Genomic DNA, 21,669 nt, shown 5'->3' with positions numbered 1-21,669 from the left:
CACCCACCAGGCTACCTACCCACCCACCAGGCTACCAACCCACCCACTCACCCACCCACCCACCAGGCTACCAACCCACCCACCCACTCACCCACCCACTAGGCTACCTATCCACCCAACCACCCATGGGAGCTGCGCGCCGGATGGAGGCTGGGACAGGAGGTCTGCTGCTGCAGGTGAGTAAATGTTTTTGTTTTATTTATATTAGCAGGTGTATGTTCTGGGCAGGTCTGCCACATGATTGCATGTATTTTCTTCGCAAATCTGCCGACATGATTGCATGTATTTTCTGGGCATATCTGCCGACATGATTGCACGTATTTTCTGGGCATATCTGCCGACTTGTTTGCACGTATTTTCTGGGCATATCTGCCGACTTGATTGCACGTATTTTCTGGGCATATCTGCCGACTTGATTGCACGTATTTTCTGGGCATATCTGCCGACTTGATTGCACATATTTTCTGGGCATATCTGCCGACATGATTGCACGTATTTTCTGGGCATATCTGCCGACATGATTGCACGTATTTTCTGGGCATATATGTGTATTTTCTTGAGAAAACCTGCACAATTATGTGAATTTTCTGGGGAAAGGGTCACCAAAACTTGGGCCCACTGTCTTTGCGTTGCACTTTTCAAGGGAACCTGAGGTGAGAATAATATTGAGGCTGCCATATTTCTCTCCTTTTAAGCAATACCAGTTGCCTGGCTGCCGTGCTGGTCCTCTGCCTCTTATTCTTTCAACCATAGACCCTGAACAAGCATGCAGCAGGTCAGGGGTTTCTGACAATATTGTCAGAACTGAGAAGATTAGCTGCATGCTTGTTGCTGGTGTAATTCAGTTTATTACTGCAGCCAAATAGATCAGCAGGGCCGCCAGGCAACTAGTATTGTTTAAAAGGAAATAAACCCTCACCCCGGGTTCGCTTTAAGTTACAGTTAGCTCCGCCCTCATCCGGTCATTGCCACGCCCATTTTTTTGCCGCGGCGCTACGCGCCGCAGGCTCTATCCACTAATTTTTGCCGCGGCGCGCTCAGCGCGCCGCAGGTTGTAGCCACGCCCATATTTTGCCGCTACGCGCGCCGCAGGTCATAGGGGGCCCACAATTACAATTTTGCACAGGGGCCCACTGCTGGCTGTGTCCGCCACTGGTTCATACAAATAATCATTTGTAAACGATTGTTCAGCAAATTGTATCGTTAGTGGCCACCTTTAGTCTGCAGCACAGATGAGCACAGTGAGTGTGCCTGTGTCCAGCACAGCGGGCAACAAGTGAGGCACTATCCAGGGAGCAATACCCTGGCATCCTATCTCCTATCCCCCCATTGTAACCAAACATCAGTCTTTTTAATTACTGGCCTGGCTACCTGGCTGGAGGTGGTAAAATTAGTCAGTGATTGGCCAATCATAGTTAAAAGTGTGTAGAAGGCTTGAGGCCAGGTACACTTACACAATTTTCATTGACCAATGATGGTAGGGATTTGATTGTGAGTCCCTCTGAGGGACAGTTATTGACAATACCATGTACTATGTAAAATGCTGTATAATAATAATAGTATTCAAAATCTGTTGACCCCCATACTACATAAAGGAGGTAAAATTGGTCAGTCATTGGCCAATCAGGATTGAAAGTGTGCACCAGTTTAAGGATAGGAAATAATAGAGGGATAATTGATAGTGTTGTGGTTAGGGGACAGTATGACGTTAGTTGCTCTGGGCCACTTCTTGGGCTGCTGTGTTATGTTTCATTAAATATTATGCTTTGTCAATATTAATATTATTATGTGGCTTGATTTCAAATGCACCTAAGTAAAAAAACGCATCACCAATTCAGTCAGCCCCTCTTCTAGAGAATATGTACAATATATTAGGGTGGTCTCTTTAGTGGTATAACATTTTCTTAAATCACAGCTGTTACATAGTTCACTCAGCATATACTATTTCGGTATCTATGTTTTTTAAAAGGAACCTGAAGTGAGGGGAATAGGAAAGCTGCCATCTTCATTCTCTTATAAACAATGCCAGTTGCCTGACCTCTGTGCTTATGCTCTGCCTCTAATACTATAAGTCACTGGCCCAGAATGAGCATACTGACTCTGGTCTCACTCCATTACATGCTTGTTGCAGGTGTGTGACTCAAAACCAACTCAATCCAAAAGCTCAGCATGACAGCCAGGCATCTGGCATTGTTTATAGGGGTATGACGATAGCAGCCTCTGTATTACTCTTACTTCAGGTTTCCTATAAGGACAGATAGGGCTTTCTTTTTGTACCAAATATTTAACACTATAAGGGCCCATTCACACTTGAGCGTTTTGCCGGCGATTTCAAAGCGCTAGGGTAATAAAAGTCTATGGGCCCGTTCTCATTTGGGTGATTTGCGCTAATCGCCGCAAATCGCCCAAAAACGCTAAACGCAAAGCGTAGCCTGCACCATTTTCAGGCGATTTCCCGCCAATCGCGTTTTAGTGCTATAGAAGCGCAAAACGCGATCGCTAAAAAATTGCCAGGTGTGAATAGTGATTTCTTGGAGTTAATCGCTAGCGTTTTGGGATCAGCAAGTGTAAATGGGCCCTAAAGGACAAAATCAGTAAATACATGCATGAAAAAGCAAAAAATCTGGTATATTTCTTTAATTGTGACATGGTTCAAACTGTGTTTAAAGAAGAGTTAACATGTATTATTACTATTATGAAATTTAATTATTATGGCTAATTCATTAATGTATGAGGCCGGTTTTACACTTGAGTTGTGCGTTTGTGGTGCGAAGCCACATCGCACCGCACAAACTTAAAACCCTGCGCCAAAAGGATCATATGCATAGCGCCGCCCTGCATGCCCTTCGCCCAGTACCCTACTCCCTACTGAAGAGGAAGTACGTCACTGGAATACCTGAGGATCGCCGTAATAGTCCACGCATGCCACTATCAACCTTTTTAAAAGTCATGTGTTGCCCATTCACTTACATTACTTCTGCCACTGTGGAAGTCCGGTTGTAATGGGCTGTGGTAAGTGTGCTATGCCCTATTGCCGTGCATTGCGGTAAAACAGGGTAATGCAACGCACACTTGCAATGCAAATGTGAAAGGGGCCTCAAGGGATAAATAAAGTTGGCACAAGAAAGAGTATATATCTGTATATGGAACAATAAAGGAGGTGAGTGATATTAGAGAAGACCATGAACAACTGCAAAAAGAATTCCCATCATTGCACTACCAAAAGCTGCCTCAAAACCAGCTTCGTACATAAACAGTGCTGTGGGTCAGAACAAAGAGCAGTGTGCCATTTATAGTCTGCTCTTGGTTCCAAAGTGGTTTATGTAAATTTTATTTCCAGCAGCTGTACTCTACGTACTCTTCAACCGGTAAATTATACACACATTGACATTCCCTTAGAAAGCTAGTGAGAGTGTGTGTGTGTTTGTATTTGTGTGTGTGTGTGTATACAGGCCCTTCTCAAAAAATTAGCATATTGTGATAAAGTTCATTATTTTCTGTAATGTACTGATAAATATTAGACTTTCATATATTTTAGATTCATTACACACAAATGAAGTAGTTCAAGCCTTTTATTGTATTAATATTGATAATTTTGGCATACAGCTCATGAAAACCCAAAATTCCTATCTCAAAAAATTAGCATAGGGGTGAGCCTGGGGTGCCTGGCACCTGGGTGCAAGATTTTCTCTGGTGCCTATGGGAGTGGTTAAATTAACCGCGCCCAACCACATAACCACACCCATGTCCTGCCTAATCACACCCACACCTTCCACCTCTTTACGCATGCATGTGTTACCCCATTCCTACCCTTCTTCCATGGGCTTGCTCCTAGCTGGCTTTGGCGGCCTGCGAGTCTGCTAGTCTCTGGACTGACTCAGGCTGAGAGGCTCTGCGAGTGCGACGCAGTCACACACCACGTATTTATGGCTGTCTGCGGCCACCCTACTCTCGCTCGCTGTCGTTGGCTCCTCCTCCCACCGGCTCCTCCTCCCTCCAAGCCCAAGCGTGAGGTGGGCTGGCTGTATCTTTCCCGTTGCGCCGCGCAGCCTGTCAGTGTTGCCAACCTTTCACGTTATTTTTTACTGACAAATACCTAAAAATTTACTGACAAAATATTTTTACTGACAACATTTCCCCACTAAATGCACATAAGAGACCAGTAAATGCACGTAATGACAGACAGCCTTTCATCAGTAAATGCACATAATGAGAGACAGCTTTTCCCCAGTAAATGCACGTAATAAGAGACAGCTTTTCACCAGTAAATGCGCATAATAAGAGACCGCTTTTCACCAGTAAATGCACATAATAAGAGACCGCTTTCACCAGTAAATGCACAAAATAAGAGACCGCTTTTCACCAGTAAATGCACATAATAAGAGACAGCTTTGCACCAGTAAATGCACATAATAAGAGACCACTTTTCACCAGTAAATGCACATAATAAGAGACCACTTTTCACCAGTAAATGCACATAATAAGAGACAGCTTTTCACCAGTAAATGCACATAATAAGAGACAGCTTTTCACCAGCAAATGCACATAATAAGAGACAGCTTTTCACCAGTAAATGCACATAATGACAAACAGCCAGTGTCCACAGTATATGTAGCCAGGGATATATGTGCCCAGTATATGTAGGCAGGGGTATATATCCCCAGTATATGTAGGCAGTGGTATATGTCCCAGTATATGTAGGCAGGTGTATATGTCCCAGTATATGTAGCCAGGGGGTATATGTGCCCAGTATATGTAGGCAGAGGTAGATGTCCCCAGTATATGTAAGCAGAGGTATATGTCCCAGTATATGTAGGCAGAGGTATATGTCCCAGTATATGTAGGCAGAGGTATATGTCCCAGTATATGTAGGCAGAGGTATATGTTCCCCAGTATATGTAGTCAGGAGTATATGTGCCCAGTATATGTAGGCAGAGGTATATGTGCCCAGTATATGTAGGTAGAGGTATATGTCCCAGTATATGGAGGCAGAGGTATATGTCCCAGTATGTGGAGGCAGAGGTATATGTCCCAGTATATGGAGGCAGAGGTATATGTCTCAGTATATGTAGGCAGAGGTATATGTCCCCAGTATATGTAGGCAGAGGTATATGTCTAGTATATGGAGGCAGAGGTATATGTCCCAGTATATGGAGGCAGAGGTATATGTCCCAGTATATGGAGGCAGAGGTATATGTCCCAGTATATGGAGGCAGAGGTATATGTCCCAGTATATGGAGGCAGAGGTATATGTCCCAGTATATGGAGGCAGAGGTATATGTCCCAGTATATGGAGGCAGAGGTATATGTCCCAGTATATGTAGGCAGGTGTATATGTCCCAGTATATGGAGGCAGAGGTATATGTCCCAGTTTATGGAGGCAGAGGTATATGTCCAAGTATATGGAGGCAGAGGTATATGTCCCAGTATATGGAGGCAGAGGTAGATGTCCCAGTATATGGAGGCAGAGGTATATGTCCCAGTATATATAGGCAGAGGTATATGTCCCAGTATATGGAGGCAGAGGTATATGTCCCAGTATATGGAGGCAGAGGTATATGTCCCAGTATATGGAGGCAGAGGTATATGTCTCAGTATATGGAGGCAGAGGTATATGTCCCAGTATATGGAGGCAGAGGTATATGTCCCAGTATATGTAGGCAGGTGTATATGTCCCAGTATATGGAGGCAGAGGTATATGTCCCAGTATATATAGGCAGAGGTATATGTCCCAGTATATGGAGGCAGAGGTATATGTCCCAGTATATGGAGGCAGAGGTATATGTCCCAGTATATGGAGGCAGAGGTATATGTCCCAGTATATGTAGGCAGGTGTATATGTCCCAGTATATGGAGGCAGAGGTATATGTCCCAGTATATATAGGCAGAGGTATATGTCCCAGTATATGGAGGCAGAGGTATATGTCCCAGTATATGGAGGCAGAGGTATATGTCCCAGTATATGGAGGCAGAGGTATATGTCCCAGTATATATAGGCAGAGGTATATGTCCCAGTATATGGAGGCAGAGGTATATGTCCCAGTATATGGAGGCAGAGGTATATGTCCCAGTATATGGAGGCAGAGGTATATGTCCCAGTATATGGAGGCAGAGGTATATGTCCCAGTATATGGAGGCAGAGGTATATGTCTCAGTATATGAAGGCAGAGGTATATGTCCCAGTATATGGAGGCAGCGGTATATGTCCCAGTAACTGTAGCCAGAGGTATATGTCCCCAGTATATGTAGCCAGAGGTATATGTCCCAGTATATGTAGCCAGAGGTATATGTCCCAGTATATGTAGCCAGAGGTATATATCCCAGTATATGGAGGCAGAGGTATAGGGACCCCCTTTAGGTAGTGAGTGACATGAGCCCCCCCTCTAGCAGCCGCTCACCCCCCTCTAGCCGCCGCTTACCCCCTCTGGCCGCTGCTCCCTCCCTCTAGCCGCCGGGGCTGCTCACCTTGCAGCAGCGTCAGACCTCGATCAGCTGGCGACCCGACCAGTAAGCGGGCGCGGAAGTGATGTCACTTCCACATATCAGTGCGGTGTGCTAGGTCCTAGCGCCCGCACTATTGGTCGCCGCCTGATCGAGGTCTGACGCAGCGCCGGCGGCTAGAGGGAGGGAGAGAGCAGCGGCCAGAGGGGGTGAGCGGTGGCCAGGCGGCGCCGTCGGAGACAGGCACCTGGGTGCAATGCACCCGCAGCACCCGCCCAGGCGCAACCCTGGGCGCACAAACGTTTTAGGCCAAAGGTCATTTTGCTATTCTTGAGAGTGCTAGGGGGCCGAAGTTAAACACAATTTTTGCTGATTGCCATTAGGTACAGTATGCCTGGAACATTATGCCAAATAAAACATCCACGGGAAATAACCCATATACCATGTTCGCTTAGCACAGTAGCAGCTGCTAATCAGTGCCTGTTAGGGCTCGTTCACACTGTGAGCGTTTCCGTTCTTTTTAAAGCGCTGGCGATTTTAGAAATTGCCCTAAAAGCCCCTGTGCAATGTTTTCCTATGAGAGTGTTCACATGAGAGCGTTTTGATTTTGTTGAATGCATGTACTATTTTCTGAGCGATTTGGCTCAATGGAAGGTATAGGGAAAAATCGATTTCCCGTGCGCTTTTATGAATAAATACATTGTATTTATTCATTTCTGGGTCAAAAAGTTCACTTCCTGATTTACGTCAGGAAGTGTAAAAACGAATCGCTCAGCAAAAGCGCTTTTCTAAGTGCAAACCGCAGGGAAAAGCGTTTTTTAAAAAGCTCAATGAATCGCTCAGCACTTGCAATAGTGCTGTCGATTTATAATGTGAACGTAGGCTTACTGCTGCTAGCATAGTGGAAGCTGCTTATTAGTGGCTGCTACTGCTACAGTGGTGGCTAATAACCTACAGGCGAGCAAAGATGCACAAACATACATGTCTCGAATGTGGTAGGCTGCAGATGTGGATGGTGCTGTATGTGTATCCATGCACAGTATATTTTGGCAGGCTTGCACTGTTTTGTATCCACATGTAAATGTGCCCTTCCATAATTTTGAAAAGAGGGAGCTCCTCATCTGAATGTTTGCCAGTTGTGCTAGCTGTCAGTACACAAGAAGTGGTTGTTCAAGGAAGAATTCTTTGCTCTTACTCAGGGCCGGGCCGAGGCGAAAGAGGCTCCAGCCTCGGGGCGCAGTGTAGGAGGGGGCGCTCAACTCACTCAGCTATCAATCCCCTATTGTGTTTGAAGCAGAGAGAAATAAGAAAAGGGGATGCATGGCAGTGACTGCAAGCCAGATAACTAGAGATTAAGGTGTTGGGGTTGTTGTGGGCCCTAGGGCGCCTCTTAGTCTAATAGCAATCAGTGTGTGATGGGTGGGGTGGGAGGGATGGAGAGGCACACTTTGGTGTCTCAGCCTTGGGTGCTGGAGGACCTTGTCCTAGCTCTGCTCTTACTGCCTCTGTGGAGTAGGTTGTAGTATGTTGGATGTCTTTCTGAGTAGCCTTTATTTCCACTGTATCTGGCAACAAGTGATACTCTGGGTAGGAAGATGGATCAGGTAATGCTCATGTCGGGTAGCATCACTGTAAGGTTCTCTGATCTATTTTCCGGCATCTGCAGGTGAGTATTCAGCTTTACTGAGACTGGAGATAAACGGAATCAGAGTATTTGCATTTCAACTGCAAGGTTAAAAGGTTATCTTTAAACATACAAGGATGCCTGAAAGAAATTGTTTTTGACATTCTGCATCATGACTCTGCACATTTTGGCAGTTTTCTCTATCAATTTCCTCAGCTGCTGTGAAGAAACGCGTGCGTTTTCCTGCATGGAAACACACTTGGAGCCTGGCCTCGTTCACATCAGGGCCGTTTCTGTGCGCTTTTTACAGCGCACTGCCCTGTGCGATCAGCAAGGTATTTATTTTCCCATGTAACTAAATGTAGCTGGTTCACATCTATGCGCTGCGCTGAGCAGCGTTACAGAAACGTAGGGTTGCATGCATTTCTGTGCGCTGAGCTGGAAAGCGCACATCAATGCAAGTGAATGGGTGCGCTTTTTTAGCGCATAGAAGCGCGTACAAGCGCATAGAAGCGCATGCGTTTTTTACCCCTAATTGGAGAAAAAAATACATTTACATACAAAAACAAGGTTTTATTGACAACTGCTGCTGGTACAACAAGCAAAATGTGCTTTAAAGAAGCGCAGCGCAACGCACAGAAACGCACACTAAAGCGCACACAAGCGCATGCGTTTTTTACCACGCGCTTTCACGCGTTTTTCAGCGCAGCAGATGTGAACGAGGCCTTGTTAGCACGCTGGTGAAAAGCCCTTTATCACGCCTAAACTCAGTTTAGGCATGATAAGTTTAGGTGTGATAAGTTTAGGCATGATAAGTTTAAGCACCAACTGCGTTAGCACCGCAGTGCACAGCTGATCAAAAGTTTTGCGCTAGCAAAGTCTGGTGCACTTTGCATAGAGTTTAATGGCGCTGCTTTGCGTGCGGGACTTTGCACGCTATCTACACTTATCTAAACTTAGCATGCCTAAACTTATCACACCTAAACTTATCACACCTAAACTTATCACACCTAAACTGGCTTTTCACCAGCGTGGTGCAATGGTTATCACGTCTAAAGTCTCTAACTGGGTTAGCACCGCTTTGTGAATCGAGCCCTTGGTGTGCAGAAAAAGTATGCAGAAAACCGCGCGCGGAAAACTGAAAGTCAAGTGTGTTCCCTGCCTGAGAATCCCCCTTAAAATGATGGACTGGCCCAAAACCTGTCATCTGTCACATTTTTTAACTTACTACTTTTTTCGCAAAAAAAACCCTTTAAGGAAAAAGCAATTCATTATTACAGGTTCTTGCAAGACAAGACTATTCCCATGTTAATCACTATATTAATCATAGCATTAATTAATCTCTATATTTGCAGTGTTATTCCTATTGTGCCTTTAAAAGTAAATTATAGTCATTTGCAAGATGCATGAGTTTCGTCAGTCTTGCTGAGAGTAACACGCAAGTCAAACATGCAGCCAGCATTGCTCTGACCTCGGATGCTCTGGCCACAGCATAATGTAAAGATGTTCCTGACTGTGCAAACCATTACTCTTCCACTATATCCTAAAATAGGTCTACTAAAGGCTATTTGAGGACAAGACTGGGAAACACAGTATATTTAATTCCTCAGTGACTGATAACACTGCGTTTCAGAACAATATTCGTCCTGTCAAGTGAATTCCTTCTAACCAGAGCTGACTCTAAGCTTTCATTATTAATCTAGGTTTACAGATGACATGCACAGTCTACAGTTCAGCCAAGGATGACCAATAATGATCAAGAGACCAGTAAAAGCAACATACTACACCAATGTATAAACTAGAAACAGCATTTTTATTGATATTATTATCATCATTTCATTTTTACATTTTAGGTTTCAGAAACCCTATAGGGATGCAGAACACTAAATACTGAATTCTTCAAAGTATACCAATAACAATTTCATAGTGTAGCCAACTGTTGTTTTGTAGCCTTGTTGGGGCACCGATGGCTAGGTAACTATATGTACAATGCTTAAAGGACACCTGAAGTGAGGGGGATATGGAGGCTGCCATATTTATTTGCTTTTAAAGTGAACCTAAAGAGAGAGGGATATGGAGGCTGACATATGTATTTAATTTTAAACATTACAAAATGCTTGATTGTTCTGCTGATCCTCTGCCTTTAATACTTTCCACACACCATGCCATTTCCTGTCAGATCGACGGGTCAAATCCATAATTTCCAACAGGTTTGATCTGATTTCCGACTGTTTTTCTGATCACTTTTCCAATAACTTCTGTACAAAATCGATCAGAAAAATGATCGGAATGTGATTGGACAGGAAATTGCATGGCGTGTAATAGGCCTAAAACTTTTAGCCATAGACCCAGGGCAAGCATGCAGATTGGATGTTTCTGCCAAAAATCTGACAAGATTAGCTGCATGCTTGTTTCAGGTGTATGATTCAGATACTACTGCAGCCAGAGATCTGCAGGACTGTCAGGCATCTAGTATTGTTTAAAAGGAAATCAACATAGCACACTCCACATACCACTGTCTTCAGGTTCCCTTTAAATGACAACTGAAGTGAGAGGAATATGGAGCCTGCCATATAGATTTCCTTTTAAATAATACCAGTTGCCTGGCAATCCCGATGACCTCTTTAAAGAGAACCTGTAACAAAAAAAAGTTCCCCTGGGGGATACTCACCTCGGGAGGGGGAAGCCTCAGGGTCCCAATGAGGCTCCTCCCTCCCCTGTAGCTGCAGGCAGTCCAGCGCTGGCTCCCCCGAAGTGTCCCGGAATCCTCCCTCGACAAGCCTGTCAAGCGCTGATGAGCGCTGATTTATTTACTTTTCCTGGCTCAAGTGGAGGTGCTGTTGCGGCTTTCCGCACGGAGATAGGCAAAAATAGCCGTTCTCTGTTGGGTCCACTCTACTGCGCCGGTGCAAGTCTCCTGTGAGCGGTGACAGTGTTTGGCTATTTCCGCCTATCTCCGGGGCGGAGAGCCAATACTGCGCCTGCGCTGGAGCTGGGAAGGTAAATATTTACATCCCCGCTGTTCAGGGAGCTTTATCTCCGCTGCCGTGGGACCGAGGCGGACGGAGGAAGCCTCAATAGGATCCGGAGGCTTCCCCCACCCCAGGTGAGTACCCCCCAGGGGAGGTTTTTCTCAATACAGGTTTTCTTTAACTGCAGTCACACACTTGAAACAAGCATGCAGCTAATCTTGTCAGGTCTGACAATAATGTCAGAAACACCTGATCTGCAAATGCAGAGATGGATTAAGAGGTAATTGGGCCCTAGGCAAGGTAGTAGATTTTGGGCCCTCTTGTGGTTTTTTGGTAAGCTGAAGTGGAGAGAGGTCATAAAAGGTGGCTGGTGGGCCTCTTGACACTCGCTAGGCCCCAGGCAACTGCCTAGGTTGCCTGGTGGATTATCCTGCTCTGTGCAAATGCTTGTTCAGGGTCTATGGTTGAAAGTATTAGAGGCAGAGAATCAGCAGGATAGCCAGGCAATTTGTATTGCATAAAAATAAATAAATATAGCAGCCTCCAATAACTCGCACTTCAGTTTTCCTTTAACTACTTGCTGACTGCTCCACACCAATTGGCGTGAGCAGTGCGGCGGCCCCAGGACCGCTCCACGCCGATTGGCGTGAACGGCCGTCTATGGGGCTAGCAGGAGATTGCACACAGGCTGTGCTCCGCTCTGCCTTCAGTCTCCCAGCGCCGTCTAATTACTTTGTACAGCGCTGCGATCTGCAGCAGCGCTGTACTGCAGACCGGCCAAGTGTCACAGTTTCTCCAACGATTTACAGCCTCTATCACGGGATCATGGGCAGCTCAAATGTCCCGCCTCTTCACAGAGCAGGAGAGTTTGCAGTTAACTGTTTCGCTGACCAGAGTCTTTGCAGAGAACACTAATATACATGCATCACATAACACTCTGCAGCCTTACTTCACGCTGAACTTCATCAGCAGCACAACATCATAAAACTCCAAGCTCAGCAAAGAATGTCTCTGAAGTTGAAAGGGAGTGAAACAGGATCTCTACCCTGGCTATCTGGTTACAGAGCATCTGAATAGTGAGGTGGATATCTTCTTATCTTTCAATATGCTTGTGAAGTGCTAGAAATCCTGTATGTAGGCTGGTGCACACCGAGCGGGTTTTTGGGCGTTTTTGCAGCCGCTTGCGGCTGCGGATACGCTTGGTCAATGTATCTGAATGGGGTGGTTCACACCAGAGCAGGAGGCGTTTTGCTGAAACGCATACTCCTGGGGTGAGGCATTTTTTGGATTGCGGAGGCGTTTCTGCCTCCAATGTAAAGTATAGGAAAAACGCAAACCACTCTGAAAAACGGCAGTTTAGAGCGGTTTTGCAGGCGTTTTTGTTACAGAAGCTGTTCAGTAACAGCTTTACTGTAACAATATATGAAATCTACTACACCAAAAACGCTTCCCAAAACCGCAAAATGCTAGGTCAGCGGTGGCGAACCTATGGCACGCGTGCCGGGCCCGGCACGCGTAGCCTAATTTGCTGGCACGCCACCGCTGCTTATGAACTGGCCGCAGCGTCTACTAGACGCCGCCGCGCCAGTTCATAGCCCGCAGTCCCCCGGGAGGCAGACCAGGGCTACGGCAAGATGGCTGCCGAAGCCCTGTACTGGAGACAATTTGTGTCTCCAGTACAGGGCTTCGGCGGTAGCCATCTTCCCGTAGCCCTGTACTCTGCCTCTCAGCGGCAGCGCGGGAGACTGTCACTGCAGAAGATCCGGGGAAGATGCGCGCCAGAGCCCAGCCGAGAGGGAAGACTTCTGTCAGGTGAGTACATTACTTTTTTTTGCAGGTGAAATGCAGCTCACTGTGTTGTTTTCTGCTAAAATGTTTCCCACATTGTGTTTATTTATTATGAAATGCTGCCCACTGCGTATGTTTTTTGGTGAATTGTGGCCCACTGTGTATGTTTTCTGGTGAAATGTGGCCCACTGTGTATGTTTTCTGGTGAATTGTGGCCCACTGCGTTTATTTTCTGGTGAATTGTGGCCCACTGCGTTTATTTACAGTGAAATGCTGCCCACTGCGTTTTTTTTCTGGTGAAATGTGACCCACTGCGTATGTTTTCTGGTGAAATGTGGCCCACTGTGTTTGTTTTCTGGTGAAATGTGGCCCATTGCGTTTATTTTCTGGTGAAATGCTGCCCGCTGCGTTTGTTTTCTGGTGAAATGCTGCCCGCTGCGTTTGTTTTCTGGTGAAATGCTGCCCGCTGCGTTTGTTTTCTGGTGAAATGCTGCCTGCTGCGTTTGTTTTCTAGTGAAATGTGGCCCACTGCGTCTATTTTCTGGTGAAATGTGGCCCACTGCGTCTATTTTCTGGTGAAATGTGGCCCACTGCGTTTGTTTTCTGGTGAAATGTGGCCCACATTGCATGATTTTCTGCTGAAATGTTGCACACATTGCGTTTATTTTCTGGTGTCTGGGGGTAACTGTTGCTGCATTTATTATTAAGGGCTCATTCACACTACAGAACGTATGCACGAATGCAATTTCATGCATGCGCTGCCAACGCACAGTGATCGCACGGAATGCACATTGTGGTGCGCTAAAGCGTGGACGTCGGCAGCTGTACCCATCGGGGAAACGTATGAGTTGTGCGTTAAAATGTTCCCAGATGCGTTACAACGTAACGCATGGGCACGCACACCTGTAGTGTGAATGGAACCATGGAAATCTATTGACTTTCATGTTACCATATGAATCTTACATTATGTGCGTTGCGTCAAAACTGACAGTGCAGCACATAGTGTGAATGAGCCCTTAATGGTCATAGTTGGCTATATTTGCTGATTTGGGGTTATGGCGGGTATACTAATAAATAGCATCACACAGTTTCTGCACACCCATGATGCGAATCCTCGTTTCACCACATCATGGCGGAAACACTGCTTTCTTATGCCTCGCTGTTACATCATTACGTTAGCTCCGCCCATACAATAGCATGGCCACGCCCATTTTCGGCGCTGCGCGCACCGCAACACCCTCCCCCATTGGCACTCGGAGATAAATAAGTCGATGTTAGGTCGCAGTTTGGGCACTCGGCCTCTGAAAGGTTAGCCATCACTGTGCTAGGTGAAACGCTACGGAAAAATAAGAAAAAGCATTTCAAAATCTGCTAGCATTTTGCAGATCTGCTAGTGGGTTTTGGTGTGCACCGGGCCTGAATCAATGATGTTGGTTGCATTCCTCTGTGCTATTGATTTTATTAATAACCCATATTGTGATACAAGATCCTTAATTAGGGATAGTTGTGTGATTTTATGCGTTGTGAATTTTTTTTGACAGAAATAAAGAATTTAATATTTTGCACATTTCAGTCTTTATTTTCTTATTTAATATATTCATAACTCTTCATGTAGAGCTGTTTGCTCTAATTTATATCTTTATGACATATGTGTGCTGCGATTATTCTTTAAATAGCTTGCCTAACATCGCTCCATGCGCCAATCTCTGCATAGGATGGAGGGGGAAACTGTATAAGGGAGGGGCGTGGTTTTGAAAAATGGGGGCATGGTTAATGATGTGGCAGGGGGCATGTCTTAGTGTCCCTTTTTCCTGGCTCCAAAAGTTGGGAGGTATGGTACTGGGGACAGCCGTGCAACACGGCTGTCCCCCTGGCAGGCAAAATAATTATCGGCTGTCATAGGCTGAAGCCTCTATGACAGCTGATCACGCTGATTGGCTGGCGGGGGGAGGGATATAAAATAAATTTTAAAAAAATAGTACATTTTATTCAAAATTTAATAAAATAAATATTAAAAAAAAAAATCAAACACCTGGGGGGCGATCAGACCCCACAAACAGAGAGCTCTGTTGGTGGGGAGAAAAGGGGGGGGGGGAATCACTCGTGTGCTGTGTTGTTCGGCCCTGCAGCTTGGCCTTAAAGCTCCAGTGGCCATTTTAGTAATAAATGTCCTGGTCACTGGGGGGGGTTAACACCGCGGTCCGCAAGTGGTTAAACAATGCCAGTTGCCTGGCAGTCCTTCTGATCTCTCATCTGATCAGTAGTGTCAGTTCACATAGCTAAAGCAAGAATGTGGCAAATCCAGTCAAACTTTAGTCAGAAACCTATGATCTGCATACTTGTTTTGAGTCTATGGATTAAGGTAGAGGTAGAGGTGGTAGATCAGCAGGACCGTCAGGCAATCTGCATTATTTAAAAAGGTAATAAATATGGCAGCCTCCATATCCCTCTCATTTCAGGTACCGTATCCATAAGGTCCCAGGCAATTTTCAGGATACTTGTAATTACATCAGCACCCATGACTCACACAGTATCTGGAATAAGATAGGTCATAGTAAAATACCACAGCATATGAAACCATGTGATCGTACAAGTAGCCCAAGTCTGAGCTAGATATTGCAGCATTATTTTGCATAGCTTTGGCTTGATACTTTGGGAGTTCACTGGTATACCACGGAATTCTTTTGTGATAGGTCTTCTCTCTTTACGATCTAGCTGTGCAGCCAGCTGCAGTAGATTGATTACATGATAAAATGATAAAAATACCTTTTGACTCACTTCTATTGCGATTGTTCTATGTTAAACATGTAAAGCCTCAAACACACACTGAATAATCATCAGCTGAGACAATCGATTTGGATAGCCAAAAAGCTATCCTTTGTTCAGCTGCCCTGCACCATCATTTAGACTGGGACTCACTAGAAAGTGCAAAGCGCTATCGCAATCGCTTGCGATTTGTGATAGTGTTTTTCAAGCAATTTTGGGAGTGATTTCCCTGCTCCTATACAATTTATTAGAATGGAAACGCTCCCAAAATGCTGCATGTCCTGCAATTCCGATTTCCCTGATCGCAATCGCTCTAGTGGAATCTGTCCCATCCATTTACATTGGTACAGAGTTTAGGGAAATTGCTAGTGATTTAAAGTGCTCCCTAACCGCTTACAAAAATGCCCTAGTGCCGTGATGGCTAACCTTGGCACTCCAGCTGTGACAAAACTACAAATCCCATCATGCCTCTGCCTTCCCGAGTTATGCTTAGAGCTGTCAGAGTATTGCAATGCCTCATGGGACTTTTAGTTCCACCACAGCTGGAGTGCCAAGGTTAGCCATCACGGCTCTAGTGGGTTCCAGCCCTTACAGACGGTAGCCAAGCAGTGTGTCTGTACAACCCTCTTTACCAAAACACTCGTCCAAATGATCCATTAACAATCATTGAGTCTGGGAGCACATTAGGCACTGCAGAAAAACATGTGTTTTCTGCACTGTGCATTCTTGCTTTTTTACTGCATTTTTGGTGCAATTGCATTTCACGTTTGTGTTTTTCATGTGTTTTTTGTGCGTTTCGCATTTGTGTTTTTATTAATTTCCCTAATCAATGAAGTAATATACAGTATCATATTTGTTTTTAAATGTATGTATGTGAAAACACAGTCCTCTGCATCTCCATTGAGATACATTATGTGCGTATTACATGCGTTTTTGAAAACTATACAGCAAGTTGCGCATTTTCAAAAATGTACAATGTAAAAGAAGCCTGAGTGTGACAGAAATTGAGTATATGTATGAGGCGCGCTCAAAAACAAATTAGAATTGTGATCACAACGCATTGCAATTTTCAGTGTGGAAGGGCACTTGGTGTTATTTTAGCTGTTAGGCCTGGAACCCACTGAAAAACGCAAACGCAAAACGCAACCGCTAGCGTTTTGTCTGAGCGGTTTGCAAGCGGATTCATGCGCGTTTTGGGTTGTGTTTTGCAACATTGTATTTTTTTCCCCAGCGGGTGCCTAGCGTTTTGCGTTTTGCGTTTTTATCCTGATTGGTCCTGTGAATTATTTTTAATTTTGTTACAGTGTGCTGAACCGCAAAACGCTAGCAAAACCGCTCAGTTTAGGTTTTGCTGAGCGTTTCCGCTAGCGGATCAATACTTTACATTGAAGCGCTAACGCTCCCAAAATGCTGCATGTCCTGCGTTTGCGTTTCTGAGAAACGCAAACGCTCCTGTGGAAGTTGCCCCATCCATTAACATTAGCCCAGCGTTTTGGCAAAGTGCTAGCGTATCGCAGTGCTGCCAAAACACTGCTAAAAGCGCTCCTGTGGGTTCCAGCCCTTAGTGTGTAAATATGTCTATATAATCTCCTTGTGCAGAGTCTGAGTTGTTTTCACCTCCCCTGATCCACCCAGCAACACCTACACAATACACCACAGCATGTTACACAATAGAAGAAGGGTGGAGAAGGGGTGTGTCTTGCAGTATAACTGACACACCTATTACAGCAAAAGCTGTCCACAAGTCACATGACCAGTATTTTGGGGCTAAAAAAAAAAACAGGTGTTTTTGCTTTGGGAGTATTTGGTAATATTTATATTTGGCAGACACACGCTATTTTATATGCCCAGAGGATATAGAAGCAGATGTTCGAATAATCTTGAACACAGTCCAAACATTTCAATTAAGTTTATTGTTTTTAATTTTTTTTCAAGAAATGTAACAGGATGATTTCACACATCCCTAGTACTTCAATGGAATATAGGAACTGGTTTTATCACTACCCCTCATCATCAATGTCACAAAGTGGAATATTCATTAGTCATTCTTTGTACAGTAGTTGGGTTCTGGCTACACGCCTCACACTATAATCCTAACACCATGTTAGGCTGCCATTTCATCCATTGTCACTCAAACTGGTTTAGCCAGAAAATACATTTTTAATGAGCTTGAACAATAAACTTGGGAGCTTTAAAGCACCTGTTTGGTAATTATCATCAGGCAATGTCAGTTTATCTGACTATAATTTCTTTGTATCTATCATCATGATGTAATTTTTAAACCAAGTATACCTGTTAAAAGAGCGTATTAAGAAAACCAATAATACTGCAGCTCAGACTACGCTCAGAAGCCCTGTAATGTGCTGTCAATGCAAGTCAAATATACAGTATGTAGTAAACCACTTCTCAAATCATTTCTGTACAGGATTATTTCTGACAGGATATCCGCATAATGCAAAGCTTCAGCGACTAGGTATTGTCAATTATATGCACATTTAATTTATGCAGGATTATGGAAATTGTGTGTGCAAATATATTCAACTTGAAACTGGACCAACCAAATCCTGCAAAGATGGAATTTGATTGAACCATTTTCATGCTGCATAAATATTAAAATGACCACAGGCATCATGTAGCTGACATATTTCGGACTACCGGTAGGTCCTTAACTTCCTTATGACCGCTTCACGTCAATGGGCGCCTAACACCAATTGGCGTCAGGTCCTGGGGCCGGCTACTGCAGGAGATCGCGCGCAGGCTGCACGTGCATCTCCTGCTTGGGGGGCGTAGATCCGCCCCGCCTTCAGTCTCCGAGCGGCAATCACCACTCGGGAGACTGTTAGACGGCAAAAACAACGTCTTCAGTCAGTACAGCGCTGCGATCAGCAGCAGCGCTGTACTGGGGACAGCCGTGTGACATGGCTCTTCCCCTGGGGCAGAAGAGAGTGATCGGCTGTCATAGGGTGAAGCCTATGAGAGCTGATCGCCATAATTGGCTGGCTGGGGGGAGGGAGGGTTTAAAAAAAACAAACAAACAAAGAAATTGTAATATGTTTAAAAAAATTACATAAATATTGATTAAAAAATAAATAAACACAGGGGGGCGCGATCAGACCCCCACCAACAGAGCGCTCTGCTGGTGGGGAGAAAAGGGGGGGGGGGAGGAATCACTTGTGTGCTGTGTTGTGCGGCCCTGAAGCTTGGCCTTAAAGCTGCAGCGGCCAATTAACAGAAAAAAGGCCTGGTCTTTAGGGGGGTTTAACACTGTGGTCCTGAAGTGGTTAAGCATATCTTTGACTATCACCGTTAGTAATGATCAATGATAAATACTTCCAGTTTATGCAAATTTATGGACCAATCAATTTAAACCTAGATGGGACTTGATAGGTCCATTTTTAAGCTGCATATATTTGCATAAAAATTGCATACATTTGCATAAACTCAGAAGTATTTGCATATCATTGATGATTCCTAATCACTATCAGGGAATCTGTGTAAATACAGAAAATACTTTAATCTTTAGAGACTTTCATCAAGACAGACAGTGGAGTGAAAGTGAACAGGGATAAGCGAGAATGCTTTAGCGAAATGCAAAATCTTCCTGCAGTGTGCGGAGGGGGCACAGGCTGTGTACACAAGGGTTAACTCACCTAATCCATTGCCTCCCTTCCGATGCGTTCCATGTTGCGTTTCATCTTTTTACACTTCCACCTTCTGAAGGCAGAAGTGTTAAGGTAGCCATACATCTAGAGATGATGGGCAGATTTGACCAAGAGACAAATCTCTCTCTAATTGAATCTGACTACAGAGAAATCTGTTGGCTGCCCATACACCGCAGGTCGATTTCATGCTGATCGGCCATGTGACACCACATACGGCCGCCTCGCCAACCGGACACTATCGCCCTAATGTTTAATGTTCCCCCCCCCCAGTACCCAGTGCAATCTGTGCATTGTCCTCCGTTGGCTGTATGGAGCAAGGAGTGTGCCCAGAGCCAGCAGAGGAAAAGCGGTGGCCACGGACAGGTAATGTATAGCTTGCACTGGGCACCAGGAGGGAACATTAAATATTAGGGGGGCATATTTCAGCCCAAAAGTGGTCACATTGTCAGTCGGGTATGCACTTGGCGGCACCGATTTTCATCCAATTCGATTATAATAGAATTGGATGGTCGATCAGCCGCCAAGTGGTCTGATGCATAGCTACCATAAGAAGATGGAACACAGTTTAGAACGCATCAGAATGGAGGTGGTGGCTTAAGTGTGTTAACCTTTGTGTGCACAGCCTGTGTACACAACACGCAACACCCCCCCACACAGCAGGGCAATGTTGCATCTTGCAAAATCATTCTCACTCATCCCTAAAATGAAGCTGTTGCCCAGAAAACTCGTTCGCATTGAATTTAACAAGCATTCTGATTTGCTGCTGTGGGATGCTGTTCCACTACTTTGCTCTGGTTTTCTATGCATCTCCCTTGATAAATCAAAGACCTATTTTCTCACATTCTTCTAGCATTCTTAGTACATCTGCATAGCTCATGTTATTTTACACAACTTCTGCAGTATGAACAAAATAGCTGATTTAGCACATTGTGTTTTTTCTAATTTGTGCTAATTACAAAATATAGAAGATGAGACTCCCCTGCATCACCTTTCAGTATTATTTTCCTTTAAAAAAGGTTTCCATTTAGCAAGTGCCCTATGATAAGTGGTTCTATAGCTGCATATTACAGTATAATGAAAATATTTGCTGTGTACATGTCCAATTGTTTGAACGTTATGTCATACATACATGTGTATTATTTTTGTCACATTAGTCATGTGTATACATATTTGAGAAGGTGCAGTAAGTCTTAAAAGATGACTTCATCTGACAGTGATGTTAGTGATGCATTGTTGTAAAATACTAATGCACCTTACAGGTAATCTTTCTAAATCTACTACCTTGTTTACTTTCTTTATCCACGTATGAGAAGGTTTGTTTAATTGTACAGTACATTACAAGGAAATTTGTAGGAGCTTGGATGAGTGTCCATGCTACAGATCCGAGATACCTATCTATGGTGAGATCACAGACTTGCAATTTGAAGCCAAAAGGACTAGATAAAATATGAGGGAGAAGTTCAGTAAATTCACCAAGTCTGATTCAAGAACCCCCAGGATGTGTTACATAAATGTCTCTTCTTGGTTATATCAGCTCTTATAATGAACTACTTTTGGACCACGCTGATTGAAATCTACGCCCTGTTTTGATCCCCTTTCCGCTGACATGGCGTAGATTTCAATCATCCCATGGCGCGTTCTCATTGTTACCGCCGATCGCGCCGTTCTCTCCCCACTGCAGATCACTTGACCTGCCGTCTATATGACAGCAGAACTGTATGAGCAGGTCAGAAGCCGATTTCATTCCTGAACCTGCTGCTGACCTGCTCACACAGTTCTGCTGCTGCTGACCTGCTCACACAGTTCTGCCATCATAGCAATGGCAGAGAGGACTGCTTGCGGGGATGGAGGAGCGAAGTGACTAGCTGGAGCAGCGGGTATGCGCTGCGTTTCGCCAGGAGGCACCGTTCTTTGGTACCAGCAGTCTCTGCTCCTTAAAGAGAATCTGTACTCTAATATTCTTACACTAAAAAGCATACCATTCTATTCCTTATTTTCTCCTGTGCCCCTCTGTGCTGTTTCTGCCACTCTCTGCTGCAATCCTGGCTTGTAATTAACAGTTTTAGGCAATGTTTACAAACAAACTAACCAGCTTCTAATAGGCTCAGCTAAGCATAGTGTGTGAGTATGCAGGGGGCCTGCAGAGGGTGTGTATCGCTTCTACCAATCACAAGCAGCCCTGCACATTCCACACAATCAAAGCCTTAGCCCGACAAACAGGACAGAGGAAAGATACATTGATTTATTACAGAGACGGTGTAATTAGGAAGAGCTGCAGTAAGCCCCAGCACATTAGAACAGGCATAGGAACTCATAGGATAGAAGAACTAAGGCTGAAAAAATTGTTACAGAGTCTCTTTAAGGGGCTAGAGACTGCTGTTACATAAGTGGTTAATCTTACAATACTGATTTGCTT

Source organism: Hyperolius riggenbachi, chromosome 2, assembly GCF_040937935.1.
Source record: "Hyperolius riggenbachi isolate aHypRig1 chromosome 2, aHypRig1.pri, whole genome shotgun sequence".
Classification (NCBI taxonomy): Eukaryota; Metazoa; Chordata; class Amphibia; order Anura; family Hyperoliidae; genus Hyperolius; species Hyperolius riggenbachi.
Note: the sequence above shows the minus strand (reverse complement) of the source record.